Genomic DNA, 17,047 nt, shown 5'->3' on the forward strand with positions numbered 1-17,047 from the left:
TATTCTATGAGATGGACTAATTTAGGGAAATTACTGCAATGTCGCCATTAATAATACATTTGAATTCATATACAAAGATTCAGCCAGTTCACATCAGTAAAAACAACCATTATGCCAAGAGCAGAACATAGTGACTGAAAAACAAAGTGTTAGAGCAGGTTTCACGCATTTCTCTCTGAAAACAGTGTGGCAATTCTAATAAATGAGAGGACGCTGAAGAAAAATAAATATGCTTTTGATATAAGAAATGACTGATAGGAATTGTAGAGCAGTGTGCACATATTATTCTGATTAAGACTTGGGTGCAGTGCAAGGGCGTAGATTTGGCATGGACGGAAGGGACATGTCCCCACCAATATCCAGCGATTATTGAATTGTCCCCACCAATAATTTGATCTCTTCGAGTAAACGTCTCATTCACCCAGCGGTGCAGAAAGAGTTAAATTACGTTCTCTACTGGAGTCCTATATCATGTGACAAATATGGCCAATGTGATTGGCTGTGCCTTTCAGGGAGCTCTGTTTAGTTTTAGCAGCGGCAATCATGCGCTGCGAGCAGGAGAGGAGGATGGCAGCAAAAAGAACCTGGATATAAGAAAGTATTTTTCAAAGAAACCTGTAAGTCACTTAAAGTCAAGTTCTACGGTGGCCCCTAGAGACAAAGCACGTACAAATTCCAAAACACATGCAAACTCCAAAACACTTGCAAACTAAAAAACACATGCAAACTCCAAAACACGTACAGACTCCAAAACACTTGCAAAATCCAAAACACTTGCAAACTAAAAAACACATGCAAATTCCAAAACACGTACAAATTCCAAAACACTTGCAAAATCCAAAACACTTGCAAACTAAAAAACACGTACAAATTCCAAAACACTTGCAAAATCCAAAACACGTACAAATTCCAAAACACTTGCAAACTCAAAAACACATGCAAATTCCAAAACACAACGGAAGTGCTCCAGGACGCTAGGGGCAGTGTTGAGCTTTTGTTACCTAGTAACTACACAAGCCAGGAAGTACCAATGACCGGATTTGGGGTTTGCAGCCTTAAAGGCCGCATTTTAAGGCCGATTACGTCACAGCGACAAGAGAAGGCTTTCCCAATTCAAAGGCTGCTCGAAATGCGTCCATAATTTCCCTGAATTTTAAGGATGGGTCGGTGTAGCCTTCATGGCCCAACATATCCCAGATTTCATAGTGCGGTGGTGGTGTGGATAATTTTGCCGAAAAAAAACGGTGGAAGCGGAGCGGAGGAAGTGTAAACTTTCAGAAGTAAGTACTGAATATTATGTCACTTATTTATGCGCAAATATTTTTTTAATGAAGAACATTAAACCATTATTGTTGGCCACATGTCGGGAAAGTTATGTGACATTAGTCATGTCTGTACTTTCAGAATTAACTTGGTTTTAAAGCCTTTACTTAAAAAAAAAATATATAGTCGATCTTAATCTTACAGAGATTGTGATGATTTTGTGGATAATTAAAGTCAGTCATATATCCACAAACACAACAAGCTGAAAGTCAGTGATGCTGCTCGGTTTGCAGTCCTGAATATCACAGCACAAGGAAGATTCACTGCACTGTTAATGTTAGCTATGTTATATTGCTGCCTCTGTTCGGTGGTGTCGAGCCAAACGGACTTTAACGTGTGTTTGAACGAGCTGACGGTTCACTCGTTAAGCTGAAAGAAAGATGCTTTAATCACAGGAGTCACACATGTGTTCACTGTACCATCTGGGAACTCCTCTTGTTTCGTAATAACACAAACACTAAATCCTCCTTCTTTTGTGCTGTTTTGTAGCAGTGTATACACCTGAGACTGTCACCTGTCTGTCTGTCCTGCACTCTCTCTCTGTTTCTTTCTCTCTGATTGTGTAATAAAAATATGAACATGTGTTAATAAGTTACACTTGTGTTTGAATCCTGCAGCTTATCACACATTTGATTTCCATGTGTGACAACTGCAAGTGTCCAGAGTGAGGACAGACTGAGGGACCCACTGCTGCACATCATCTGTGAGGCTTTGCACCCCTGATGATCCACCAGGACAAACTCAGCAGTGTGTGAGGAAGAGGAGAAGGAAGAGCCAGCAGCAGCTGACAGATGGAGAGAATAGACAGACTGTTCCCTGTTTGTGAAGGACTGCTAGGACAGTTTAAAATAACTAATTGTCTGTCCTGAATCAGTCTTATTAGGTAATGTTCAAATAATTTTATCATTCCAGTGTTTTCAGTGTGGGAGAAAGTACTCAGGGCCTTCAAGTTACACACTATGAAAGGCAGCAACAAGTGTAATATTCAGAAACCTAAAGTATGTATCAGCAGCAGAATGGAGCTAAAAACAAATGTTTGTTTCAGTTCTATGAAGCTTTGAGTATTTTGGATCAGTAGCACTGCTGTGTTTGTTGCATCATATTGCTGTAATTGTTTATATGCTTTATATATTCTGAGGTAAGTTGATCTATAGTGTTACATCATATTCTGTAAGGATGTTATGTGTTTGTAGACTTTCTGCCCAGTTTGACCCATTTAGCAGAAGCCAGCCTGTTTAAGGCTCTGATATCTATTCTGTATGACTTAAAGCAGTTATGACATGGTCTGATTTTCTCACCCAATAAAGGAATATTTCATATATCAGTCTACTCTTCATTTTATCAGAAACAGTTATCACAGCTTGTACATTTTCTTTTTATAAATATATGTAAGCAATGAGCCAAATTTAGTAATGCCAGCATGAAGGAACAACATTTGTCTCTTATATATGATACACCTATATATGCACTGTCAAAGATACTTGTCTTTGAGTGAAGATTTAAGGTGATAAGACATATAAATAACTGCAACTTGAATCTGTACTGAAGCTCAGTATTTGACACAGAGTTCATGTTCACTGCTGTAATAGCTAATAATGATTAATATAATAACTAGAATATTGGCCATATTATATTTACATTACCAAAGTGATATGACTTTAGTCTCATGAACAACATCAGCTAATTCTTATTTACTAATTAATCTTGAAATGACTGTTCAGTACAGAAATGAAGCCCAAAAATCATGTTTTACTGTCCTGTGGTCTCAGCCTCAGATACTTATCAAATCACACAAAGCTCATGTAGAAACAAACAAACAAATGAACAAAATATGTTCTCCCTCATTTCTGTCAAACCAAGTTGTATGACACGTTTCCAGCGGTTAGTATCACGGTTGCTAGGCAACCTGGGAAGCGCGACGGAGACTAGACCGTCCCATACAGACAAACTTGCCGTTTATTTTGCAAATCGAGCTCAACACTGCCCCTAGCGTCCTGTAGCACTTCCGTTGTGTTTTGGATTTTGCAAGTGTTTTGGAGTTTGCACGTGTTTTGGAGTTTGTACGTGTTTTGGAATTTGCATGTGTTTTTTAGTTTGCATGTGTTTTGGATTTTGTACGTGTTTTGGAATTTGCATGTGTTTTTTAGTTTGCAAGTGTTTTGGATTTTGCAAGTGTTTTGGAATTTGTACGTGTTTTGGAATTTGCATGTGTTTTTTAGTTTGCAAGTGTTTTGGGTTTTGCAAGTGTTTTGGGTTTTGCAAGTGTTTTGGATTTTGCAAGTGTTTTGGAATTTGTACGTGTTTTGGAATTTGCATGTGTTTTTTAGTTTGCAAGTGTTTTGGATTTTGCAAGTGTTTTGGAATTTGTACGTGTTTTGGAATTTGCATGTGTTTTTTAGTTTGCAAGTGTTTTGGATTTTGCAAGTGTTTTGGAATTTGTACGTGTTTTGGAGTTTGCATGTGTTCTTTAGTTTGCAAGTGTTTTGGAGTTTGCATGTGTTTTGGAATTTGCATGTGTTTTGGAGTTTGTACGTGCTTTGTCTCTAGGGGCCACCGTAAAGTTCACTCATAAAACCTGTACATCATAATAACGTTACAGGCAATGCAAGGCAATACATGCCAACCCTCCCGTTTTTTCTCGGACAATCCCGAATTTCAGTGCCCCTCTTATTAGGGGAGACCGGGGATAGTTGTAACGTGGGTCAGTTGTAACACTTCCAATTTCTCCAATCAGGGCTAAGTTTCAAATGATGTGACTCATCCTGTGCATGCCCAATTCAGTTCTGCTATCACACGTGAAAAATCAGCACATTTTGTCAAACACAGACAATTTAACATGAAAAAAAGTAATTTGTATGCCAAAAAGTAAGTTTTTCTACTTTATTTCAATTTGTGATAGCATTATCTGCTTTGCAGTTAAACTCATCAAACTTAAATTATGTTATTTGTATGTCTGTGGGGATATATTCTGTGTAAGTCTTTAGTGCTAATGTTTTAGCCGTTGGCTGTAATGTTAGCTAGTTCATGGCTATAGGAGTCTGGGTCAGTTGTAACAGCAACAGTCTGGGTTAGTTGTAACAATAATGCAGATGTTACAACTTGCCACACTATTACTTTAACTTATATTAAACAAGTTGGGGCAACGACATCAGCAGAGAGAGGTTCACTGGTCGCATTTGTATATGCGGTTAATGCCATTGGCAACACAATTCCTCCACTGTTTGTGTTCCCACGCATACATTATGCAGACCACTGTGTCAGAGATGGACCAGTAGGAAGTATTGGTAGTGGAAATAAATCAGGATGGGTGCAAGAAACAGATTCCCTCATCTTTCTGAAGCACTTTGCAAACCACACCAAGGTAAGCCATGATAAAAAGTAATGGAATTGCGATGCTGGTGAACAACTACATTTTTTCAGCTTCATTGTTATGTTCAAAATTGGTGCAAGAGTTGTAAGTTATAATGCCCACTGAGCCAATGAGGCCAAACTCAAGGAAGACCAACCAAAATTAATGAAATATTCAGTTGCAGAAAATTCCATAATATGTTTTTTTGGGGGGGTTGGAATATGTTCAAAAGCTAGATTTCTGCATTCTGTCACACACACACATAGCTACATAAATGGATGTAAGTGCATTCATGTGTTGAATAAACAAAGATTACATGTTAATGTTTTGTTAGTACCCTTATTTCATTGTGTTACATTTTACCCCAGGATGTGTTACAACTAACCCAGACTATGGGGTTAATTGTAACATTTCACTCTTTGTGTTTGAGACCATACCATGCAATGGGTAATTGTGCTGCAGAGAAAATAGCTGCACTATTTAATAGCAGAGACATGTAAATACTTTGCATTACATTTTGAATCCACTACCTTAAAAGAGCTTCAATTTACAGACAGAAATGTCAAAAATGTTACAACTATCCCCGGTCTCCCCTACTCTTTCTGGGTTGCAAAATAAACTTTTAAAAAATTTTCAGGCGAGAATGTAGCTGTGCAAACTTCAAATATCTGAACCGGGGAGAACAGCAAACTCCCGGCGCATCGTTTTAGGCTTTGGCCCACATCAGTCTAAAATTGTATGTAACCATGAATAACCTGTTGCCATGTCCACCAGGAGAGACTGGACAGTATAGATGTAAAACAAATATGCCAGCAGTTTCTCAGTTAATGAGAGGAGCAGGCATGTGTTTGGCTCCTTCACATAGTGGACATTGAGTTGTTGTGTGGGACACCAGTAGTCCATGTCTGTTGCTGTAACAGTAGTTCATGTTTAGAGTAAAACACCCCAGCTCACTGACTTGATAGGGGCAATAGTGTGCCTAAAATGTTGCATAATTTTGCTAAGAGATCTTTTACTTTGTGGTAATTTTAGATGAGTAGTTTTATGGACAAAAACCACCAGGTCATTCAGTGTTCCCTTAGTGCTAATGTATCAGAGATGTTGGTGTAATATAACTGAAGTAATGTTGTTAAGTCCTTAAAGTCATATTCTTTTATTGCTATGACTGTATTTTAAGCTATTTTTATTTTTGTATGATATCTGATTTATATGAAATATGGTTGAAGTAAACTAAAGTATAAAATACTTAGTCATTTGTTTAATAGTAACTTAACATTATATAATTCACATATAAAACTATGAATTGTAATTTTAAATGGTTTAAAAGCACGTAGAATAGCATATGTAGGCAAGTATATTTCTCCTTTTTTTTTTTTTATTTATTAAATCAAGAAGCAAAGACGAAAAGGAAAAAAAAAAAAAAAAGAAACAGGGCAGGGTTCGGTGGTTGAATCATCCGTCCCCACCAATGCCAAAACCAAATCTACGCCCTTGGTGCAGTGGAAGATTTATGCAAAGGAAACCTGCATTACAATATTACAATAGTGCAAACTATTCCACCATACAAACCTTAAACAGCTGACCTTTATTTTTACTGCTTTCTACATAGTAGATACATATTGAAGACAAAGATGTGAAGCAAGATACATGGAATTATGCAGCACAGAAAAAAAAAAAAAAACTAAATATCAGAAAACGTTGTAACAGTATGGTAAACACAAATTTTTCTTTAAAAAGTTTTGCCTGGTCAACTTCATTTGTAAATGTTCATCCTTTCCTGTCATTCAGACCTGTAACACATTCCAAAAAAAGGTTGGGACGGGAGCAATTTACAACTAGTAATCAGGTAAATTGGTTAAATAATAATGTGATTTGAAACAGGTGATGTTAACAGGTGATTGTAACTATGATTTGGTACAAAAGTAGCATTCAAGAAACATCTAGCCCTTTAGGAGCAAAGATGGACCGAGGATCGCCAACAAATACGTGAAGAAAATTATTGAAATGTGTAAAAACAATGTTCCTCAAAGAAAGAAGGAAGAGATTTGGATATTTCACCTTCAACGGTGCATAACGTAATTAAAAGATTCAGGGAATCTGGAGGAACTTCAGATTCTCAAGCCCACCACTAATGCAGTAAAACACATCACACAGAGGCACAGTATTACTAATGGACTGGACTTCCACAGCTCTGACATCTTCATTATTAAAGCAGTGTGGGATCATCTTGACAATACACAGAACAAAAGGTGGTCAGCCTCCAAAGGTCAGATTTTCAATAACCTTCAAGAAGTCTGGAGAATTATTCCTGAATACTACTTAAAAAAAGCACAACAAAGTAGCCAATAGTCAATTCACTCTGTACATGACGGAGGTGGCAAAAAATGGTCAACGGCCTGTATTTGTATAGCGCTTTACTTAGTCCCTATGGACCCCAAAGCACTTTACACCACATTCAGTCATCCACCCATTCACACACTGGTGGCAGCCACAGCTGCCCTGGGGCGCACTGACAGAGGCGAGGCTGCCAGGCACTGGCGCCACCAGGCCCTCTGACCACCACCAGTAAGCAACAGGTAAAGTGTCTTGCCCAAGGACACAACGACCGAGACTGTCTGAGCCGGTGCTCGAACCGGCAACCTTCCAATTGACAAGACGAACTGCCAACTCTTGATCCACGATCGCCCCAGACTTTCTTTAAGTAGAAGTACTGATAGCTGTTTTAAAAAAATACTCCAGTAAAAAGTTGAAATACTGAAGCAACTTCTTTGCTCAAAAAAAGTGAAAAGCACAGGCTCTGAAATGTACTCACAGTAAGAAAGTAAAAAGTAGCTTCTTGAAGGACAATTCTACTAAACATCTCTGTAAAAATTTAACTTTGTGCTATGTTAATATAATAATAAAACAATATTAGATAGAACATGATACTACAAATGTTATTCAAATCTAAATTCTAACTCTAAGGACTGTACTCAGCTTGAATCTGTAATGTAGCACACAAGCAGTGAAAGGGAATTTTAAAAAATAACAATTTTCTGCTGTCTACATTGTATAGGGTGACTTTGCATCCACACCTTAAAAGTAAAATGAGTACAGTCAAGGGCTACAGTGGAATTCAGCAGGTAGGGGAACCCTAAGATCTGTGTAGTAGTTCAAAAGAAGGAAAAGAATCACAACTCCAATAATTTCTTATAAGAGCTTCAGCAGATTTTCTTAGTGTACAGGCTGTGATCAGGTTACCCCCTCCCCTTTTTTCTGCTACACTTGATGTAACCTAAATCTGACCACGAGGACCACAGCCACTGAGCACCAGTCAAACAAACAGCATTACCGTGAATTCACCACAGGACTGCATATATTTTTGAATAACACAAAGCTGGTATAGCTTAGTTTGATTTGCAAAATTGTTTACAGCATAAAAATACATAATTTATCAAAACACACCATATACAGATCCAGTACATGGTTAAATTGATGGCTTTACATGCAAGCTTAACATATGCAGTTTATCAAGCATCACTGAGCAGTCCTTACCATTAAATCTAACCTCTCTTCTTTCACTCCTGTCCTCTCTGTCTGCAATCATTCTGGTGCTGTGCAAGAAAAAAGAAAACACAACACAAACACCCTCTTTAACCCCTGACTATAGCACATGACTGTGCGTCTTTGATCTCTTTTTATGCGACGTCCCCTGGTGATTAATACACGAACAGGATTGACTTTCACGTGTTACTGTTCAGGCTTAAATCAGTTTGATTTTTGAAGGCCCGCAGTGACGTGAAATAATGACTTCTCCCATATCCCTTAAACCAAAAATAATGAGCCTCTTTTAAAGCAGTAGAAAGTACAGCTATTTGTTTAGAAATGTAGAGAGAAAAGTAAAAGCTGTCAGAAAAACTCAAGTAAAGTAAAGATACCTGAAAATTCTACTTAAGTACGGTAACAAATACTTTGTTACTTTTACTGGAGTATTGTTTAACAGTAGTATCTGTACCTCTACTTAAGTACAGAATGTCTGTACTCTGGCCAGCACTGTGGAGAACATCCTGTATTGTGCCGGTACAAAAAGTCTCCAGCTGAACTGAACGACTGCAGACCAGTAGTCAAGAAAACCTTAAAGCAGCTGATTATGACACCAACTGAAACTCGAGGTAAAAACCAGACTTCCCCTGCAATCTGCATACAAACAACACATTGAAGTGAATGATGCTGTCCTCTACATGCTTCATCATGTCCTAGCTCATCTGGAGGAATCTGGCACTTTTATGAGAGTTCATTTTTCAAACGCTTTCAATACTATTCAACCAAATATACTCAAAGACGAGCTCACAGAGATGGGAACAGATTCTTCCTTTGTTTTCTAAGTCACAGACTACCTGACAGAAAGGCCACAGTTTGTGAGACTGGGGAACTTTGTTTCTGGAATGTTAATAAGCAGTATGGGAGCGCCACAGGGGACCGTTCCAGGTCTATTTCTTTTTCACATTTTATACAGCACACTCCTGCCACATCCAGAAATACTCAGATGATGCTGCCATTAGTGGCATGCATCAGGAATAGACAGAATCTAAATACAGGAATCTTGTAAAAGCTTCCAGTGACTGGAGTCACAAAAACTGCTATTATTTTGAACACCTCTAAGACGAAGGAAATGATAGGAAAGTTCTGAGCAGTAACAAGTATAATTAAAGCTGCAAGCAGCGTTATGAGGGCCCTCGCACCCCCGGCTCGTCGAGCCACGCCCAACACGTAAAACCAGCATCTCCGATCTGATGTCACATTGATTGAATTCATGCATTTAACCACCAGCTAACAATTCATCTCATTCAATCATGATTATAGTTGTCCCACTAGGTGGTGCTCTAACCATTACTGACAAATGGCATAACAAACATTTCCTAGCTCGAGTCTCATCACGCCTATGAGCTTTGGGAGAGATTGGACATTGTGTTTTTGAGTGACAGCATATTACTGCTTTTTGGCGAGTGATTGAAACTCTACGTGCCGCCATGACCACCCCGTTTCCCTGAATGTAAAAAGCTTCGCAATTTAACATCACAAAGGTCTTTAGATTCCACACACAGGAGATTGCATCAATCTGATGAAATCCCTTGCAGGAGTACGTCAAAGAACGGTGCCTGGAAAGAGGGGAAAATGTTGCCAAAATTGCACATTAATTTTAAAATGGCTGACTTCCTGTTGGATTTGGGATATTGCTCCAAGAGACTTTTTTGTACATCTTGATATCTCCTATAAGCCTACCAGGTTTCAGATTCATACATAAAACACAGAGCTGGGGCTGTGGTTTTGAAATTTTGTAGGGGGCGCTGTGGAGCCATTTTGGGATATTCAATGAAAATGATCACATGACAACAAAGCCTTCATCACATTGGAGGTGTGTGCCAAATTTCAAGCCTCTATAAACTTGCCAAGACCCTCAAAAGCCACTTCATCTTTCATGGTGAACAGCGTTGCCACCAGGGTGCGCCGTTCAGTTTAAAGTCACAATGTTTGCACTGAAGCATCACGAGGGACTGATGGTGATATTCACCGCTTTTGAGGTGGCCACGATGAACCTGTGAAAATCAGTACAACAAAATTAAAGCCATGACATTTCCTGTTGCCACTAGGTGGAGCTGTCCGTATTTCTGACAATGGGCACATCAATCTGTTCAGGGCGAGTCTGACATCATGCCTGTAAAGTCTGGTACTGATCAGGCTGGATTTCATTGAGTTATACTAATTTGTTTCTTCATGGCGTGACATCAAAGTTCGCCATGCTGCTGGGGTCACACCCTTTTGCGAAAAGTCACAGTTTTCACTGTAACCCAAGACCAACTCCTTAAGGCTTTCCTTGAGAAATTTGAGGCTGCAGATGTCACCCATCACAATACTGTACCCCAAAGTGTAAAACATGACATTTCCTGTTCCCACTAGGTGGCGCTGTCCTTGATGTCAAATATGGCAGTTGAAATATGTTCAGGGGTGGAGCCTTATCATATGTGTTCACTTTGGTCAAGGTCAGAAAATGTATGACAAAATGAGAGGCAATAAGATTTTCATGGCGAGTCATCGAAATTCGCCATGGCGCCACGGCCTCATAGTATTGTGAAAACTCAAAAGCTCCGCAATTTAACATGGCACAAGGGTGTAGTTGACACTGACCAAATATGAAGGTTATGAAATCAAACCCCAAGGAGGAGTTCGCAAAAGTTCGAGGCATGGAAATGGCAAAATTAGAGCCAATATGTCACCTTCTCTTCCAAATGGCGGACTTCCTGTTGGGTTTGCGTCAATGGGCCCACAGACTTTTTTGTTCGTCTTGGCATGATACACATGTGTGCCAAATTTCATACATGTAGCTCAAACGATGTGGTCGTAGGGCTGCATTTAACAAGGCATAGGTGGCGCTCTAGAGCCATTTCCCAGTGCTCATATGTAAAACCATTAAAATACAAAATTTTTCACCAGACCTGGCATGTGTGCAAAATTTCATGAGTTTTTGAGCATGTTTAGGCCCTCAAAAAGGCCCTTGTTTCGCCTGAATAATAATAATAATAATAATTAAAGCTGCAAGCAGCGTTATGAGGGCCCTCGCACCCCCGGCGCGTCGAGCCACGCCCAACACCTAAAACCAGCACCTCCGATCTCATGTCACATTGATGGAATTCATGCATTTAACCACCAGCTAACATTTCAACTCATTCATTCATGATTTGTTAGTCGTTCCACTAGGTGGCGCTCTAACCATTATGTACAAATGGCATAACAAACACTTCCAAGCTCGAGTCTCATCACACCTGAGACGTTTGGGAGAGATTGGACATTGTGTTTTTGAGTGACAGCAGATTACTGCTTTTTGGCGAGTGATTCAAACTCTAAGTGCCGCCATAACCACCCCGTTTCCCTGGACGTAAAAAGCTTCGCAATTTAACATCACAAAGGTCTTTAGATTCCACAAACTGCAGATCGGTCCAATCTGATGAAATCCCTTGGAGGAGTTCGTCAAAGTACGGTGCCTGAAAAGATGGGAAAATGTTGCCAAAATTGCACATTAATTTTAAAATGGCTGACTTCCTGTTGGATTTTGGATATTGCTCCAAGAGACTTTTTTGTACATCTTGATATCTCCTATAAGCTTACTAGGTTTCAGACTCATACATAAAACACAGAGCTGGGGCTGTGGTTTTGAAATTTTGTAGGGGGCGCTGTGGAGCCATTTCGCGCTATTCAATAAAAATGATCACATGACAACAAAGCCTTCATCCATTTGGAGGGGTGTGCTAAATTTAAAGCCTCTATATACTATCCAAGCCCCTCAAAAGCCACTTCATCTTTCATGGTGGACCGCGTTGCCACCAGGGTGCGCCGTTCAGTTTAAAGTCACAATTTTTGCACTGAAGCATCACGAGGGACTGATGTTGATATTCACCGCTTTTGAGGTGGCCACGATCAACCTGTGAAAATCAGTACAACAAAATGAAAGCCATGACATTTCCTGTTGCCACTAGGTGGCGCTGTACGTATTCCCGACAATGGGCACATCAATCTGTTCAGGGCGGGTCTGACATCATGCCTGTAAAGTCTGGTACTGAACAGACTGGATTTCATTGAGTTATACTAATTTGTTTCTTCATGGCGTGACATCAAAGTTCGCCATGCTGCTGGGGTCACACCCTTTTGCGAAAAGTCACAGTTTTCACTGTAACCCAAGACCAACTCCTTAAGGCTTTCCTGGAGAAATTTGAGGCTGCAGGTGTCACCCATCACTATACTGTACCCCAAAGTGTAAAACATGACATTTCCTGTTCCCACTAGGTGGCGCTGTCCCTGGTGTCAAATATGGCAGTTGAAATATGTTCAGGGGTGGAGCCTTATCATATGTGTTCACTTTGGTCAAGGTCAGAAAATGTATGACAAAATGAGAGGCAATAAGATTTTCATGGCGAGTCATCGAAATTCGCCATGGCGCCACGGCCTCATAGTATTGTGAAAACTCAAAAGCTCCGCAATTTAACATGGCACAAGGGTGTAGTTGACACTGACCAAATATGAAGGTTATGAAATCAAACCCCAAGGAGGAGTTCGCAAAAGTTCGAGGCATGGAAATGGCAAAATTAGAGCCAAAATGTCACATTCTCTTCCAAATGGCGGACTTCCTGTTGGGTTTGCGTCAATGCGCCCACAGACTTTTTTGTTCGTCTTGGCATGATACACATGTGTGCCAAATTTCATACATGTAGCTCAAACGATGTGGTCGTAGGGATGCATTTAACAAGGCATAGGTGGCGCTCTAGAGCCATTTCCCAGTGCTCATATGTAAAACCATTAAAATACAAAATTTTTCACCAGACCTGGCATGTCTGCAAAATTTCATGAGTTTTTGAGCATGTTTAGGCCCTCAAAAAGGCCCTTGTTTGGGGTGAATAATAATAATAATTAAAGCTGCAAGCAGCGTTATGAGGGCCCTCGCACCCCGGCGTGTCGAGCCACGCCCAACACCTAAAACCAGCACGTCCGATGTGATGTCACATTGATGGAATTCATGCATTTAACCACCAGCTAACAATTCAACTCATTCATTCATGATTAGTTAGTCGTTCCACTAGGTGGCGCTCTAACCATTATGTACAAATGGCATAACAAACACTTCCAAGCTCGAGTCTCATCACACCTGAGACGTTTGGGAGAGATTGGACATTGTGTTTTTGAGTGACAGCAGATTACTGCTTTTTGGCGAGTGATTCAAACTCTAAGTGCCACCATAACCACCCCGTTTCCCTGGACGTAAAAAGCTTCGCAATTTAACATCACAAAGGTCTTTAGATTCCACACACTGGAGAATGGTTCAATATGATGAAATCCCTTGGAGGAGTTCGTCAAAGTATGAAGCCTGAAAAGAGGGGAAAATGTCGCCAAAATTACACATTAATTTTAAAATGGCTGACTTCCTGTTGGATTTGGGATATTGCTCCAAGAGACTTTTTTGTACATCTTGATATTTTCCATAAGCTTACCAGGTTTCAGACTCATAGATGAAACACAGAGCTGGGGCTGATGTTTTGAAATTTTGTAGGGGGCGCTGTGGAGCAATTTCGCGCTATTCAATGAAAATGATCACATGACAACAAAGCCTACATCCATTTGGAGGTGTGTGCCAAATTTCAAGCCTCTATAAACTTTCCAAGCCCCTCAAAAGCCACTTCATCTTTCATGGTGAACCGCGTTGCCACCAGGGTGCGCCGTTCAGTTTAAAGTCACAATTTTTGCACTGAAGCATCACGAGGGACTGATGGTGATATTCACCGCTTTTGAGGTGGCCAAGATGAATCTGTGAAAATCAGTACAACAAAATTAAAGCCATGACATTTCCTGTTGCCACTAGGTGGCGCTGTCCGTATTTCCGACAATGGGCACATCAATCTGTTCAGGGCGGGTCTGACATCATGCCTGTAAAGTCTGGTACTGATCAGACTGGATTTCATTGAGTTATACTAATTTGTTTCTTCATGGCGTGACATTAAAGTTCGCCACGCCGCTGGGGTCACACCCTTTTGCGAAAAGTCACAGTTTTCACTGTAACCCAAGACCAACTCCTTAAGGCTTTTCTGCAGAAATTTGAGGCTGCAGATGTCACCCATCACTATACTGTACCCCAAAGTGTAAAACATGACATTTCCTGTTCCCACTAGGTGGCGCTGTCCCTTATGTCAAATATGGCAGTTGAAATATGTTCAGGGGTGGAGCCTTATCATATGTGTGCTCTTTGGTCAAGGTCAGAAAATGTATGACAAAATGAGAGGCAATAAGATTTTCATGGCGAGTCATCGAAATTCGCCATGGCGCCACGGCCTCATAGTATTGTGAAAACTCAAAAGCTCCGCAATTTAACATGGCACAAGGGTGTAGTTGACACTGTCCAAATTTGAAGCTTATAGGACCAAATCCCAAGGAGGAGTTCGTTAAAGTTCGAGGCATGGAAACGGTAAAATCAGAGCCAAAATGTCACCTTCAATCCAAAATGGCGGACTTCCTGTTGGGTTTAGGACATTGCCATAATAGACTTTTTTGTTCGACTCTGAACGTTATATAGGTGTACCGACTTTCAAACATGTAGGTCATACCCATACCGGGGGCTCGCGTTTTTCATTTTTCTAGGTGGCGCTACTGAGCTAATTTTCCCTGGCCATGTCTGAGAACATTAAAATACGTAAATTTTCACCAGACCTGACGCGTGTGCAAAATTTCATGAGTTTTCGAGCATGTTTAGGCCCTCAAACGGCCAATTCATTTGCCGAAATAATAATAATAATAATAATAATAATAATAATAATAATAATAATTAAAGCTGCAAGCAGCGTTATGAGGGCCCTCGCACCCCCGGCGTGTCGAGCCATGCCCAACACCTGAAACCAGCATGTCCGATCTGATGTCACATTGATGGAATTCATGCATTTAACCACCAGTTAACATTTCATTTGGTTCAACCATGAGTATAGTCGTCCCACTAGGTGGCTCTCTAACCATTATAGACAAAGGGCATAACAAACATTTCCGAGCTCGAGTCTCATCACGCCTGTGACCTTTGGGAGAGATTGGACTTTGTGTCTTTGAGTGACAGCATATTACTGCTTTTTGGCGAGTGATTGAAACTCCACGTGCCGCCATGACCACCCCGTTTCCTTGAACGTAAAAAGCTTCGCAATTTAACATCACAAAGGTCTTTAGATTCCACACACTGGAGAATGGTTCAATATGATGAAATCCCTTGGAGGAGTTCGTCAAAGTATGAAGCCTGAAAAGAGGGGAAAATGTTGCCAAAATTACACATTAATTTTAAAATGGCTGACTTCCTGTTGGATTTGGGATATTGCTCCAAGAGACTTTTTTGTACATCTTGATATCTCCTATAAGCCTACCAGGTTTCAGATTCATACATAAAACACAGAGCAGGGGCTGTGGTTTTGAAATTTTGTAGGGGGCGCTGTGGAGCAATTTCGCGCTATTCAATGAAAATGATCACATGCCAACAAAGCCTTCATCCATTTGGAGGTGTGTGCCAAATTTCAAGCCTCTATAAACTTGCCAAGACCCTCAAAAGCCACTTCATCTTTCATGTTGAACAGCGTTGCCACCAGGGTGCGCCGTTCAGTTTAAACTCACAATTTTTGCACTGAAGCATCACGAGGGACTGATGGTGATATTCACCGCTTTTGAGGTGGCCAAGATGAACCTGTGAAAATCAGTACAACAAAATTAAAGCCATGACATTTCCTGTTGCCACTAGGTGGCGCTGTCCGTATTTCCGACAATGGGCACATCAATCTGTTCAGGGCGGGTCTGACATCATGCCTGTAAAGTCTGGTACTGATCAGACTGGATTTCATTGAGTTATACTAATTTGTTTCTTCATGGCGTGACATCAAAGTTCGCCATGCTGCTGGGGTCACACCCTTTCGCGAAAACTCACAGTTTTCACTGTTACCCAAGACCAACTCCTTAAGGCTTTCCTGGAGAAATTTGAGGCTGCAGATGTCACCCTTCACTATACTGTACCCCAAAGTGTAAAACATGACATTTCCTGTTCCCACTAGGTGGCGCTGTCCTTGAGGTCAAATATGGCAGTTGAAATATGTTCAGGGGTGGAGCCTTATCATATGTGTGCTCTTTGGTCCAGATTGGAACATGTATGACAGAATGAGAGGCAATAAGATTTTCATGGCGAGTCATCGAAATTCGCCATGGCGCCACGGCCTCATAGTATTGTGAAAACTCAAAAGCTCCGCAATTTAACATGGCACAAGGGTGTAGTTGACACTGTCCAAATTTGAAGCTTATACGACCAAATCCCAAGGAGGAGTTCGTTAAAGTACAAGGCATGGAAACGGTAAAATCAGAGCCAAAATGTCACCTTCAATCCAAAATGGCGGACTTCCTGTTGGGTTTGCGTCAATGGGCCCACAGACTTTTTTGTTCGTCTTGGCATGATACACATGTGTGCCAAATTTCATACATGTAGCTGAAACGATGTGGTCGTAGGGCTGCATTTAACAAGGCATAGGTGGCGCTCTAGAGCCATTTCCCAGTGCTCATATGTAAAACCATTAAAATACGTAAATTTTCACCAGACCTGACGCGTGCGCAAAATTTCCAGAGTTTTCGAGCATGTTTAGGCCCTCAAAAGGCCGATTCATTTGCCGAAATAATAATAATAATAATAATAAACAGAGCAATTACAATAGGGCCTTCGCACTGTCAGTGCTCGGGCCCTAATAAACAGAGCAATTACAATAGGGCCTTCGCACTGTCAGTGCTCGGGCCCTAATTAAAGCTGCAAGCAGCGTTATGAGGGCCCTCGCACCCCCGGCACGTCGA

This window comes from Rhamphochromis sp. 'chilingali' (genome assembly GCF_963969265.1).
Source record: "Rhamphochromis sp. 'chilingali' genome assembly, chromosome: 7".
Taxonomy (NCBI): domain Eukaryota; kingdom Metazoa; phylum Chordata; class Actinopteri; order Cichliformes; family Cichlidae; genus Rhamphochromis; species Rhamphochromis sp. 'chilingali'.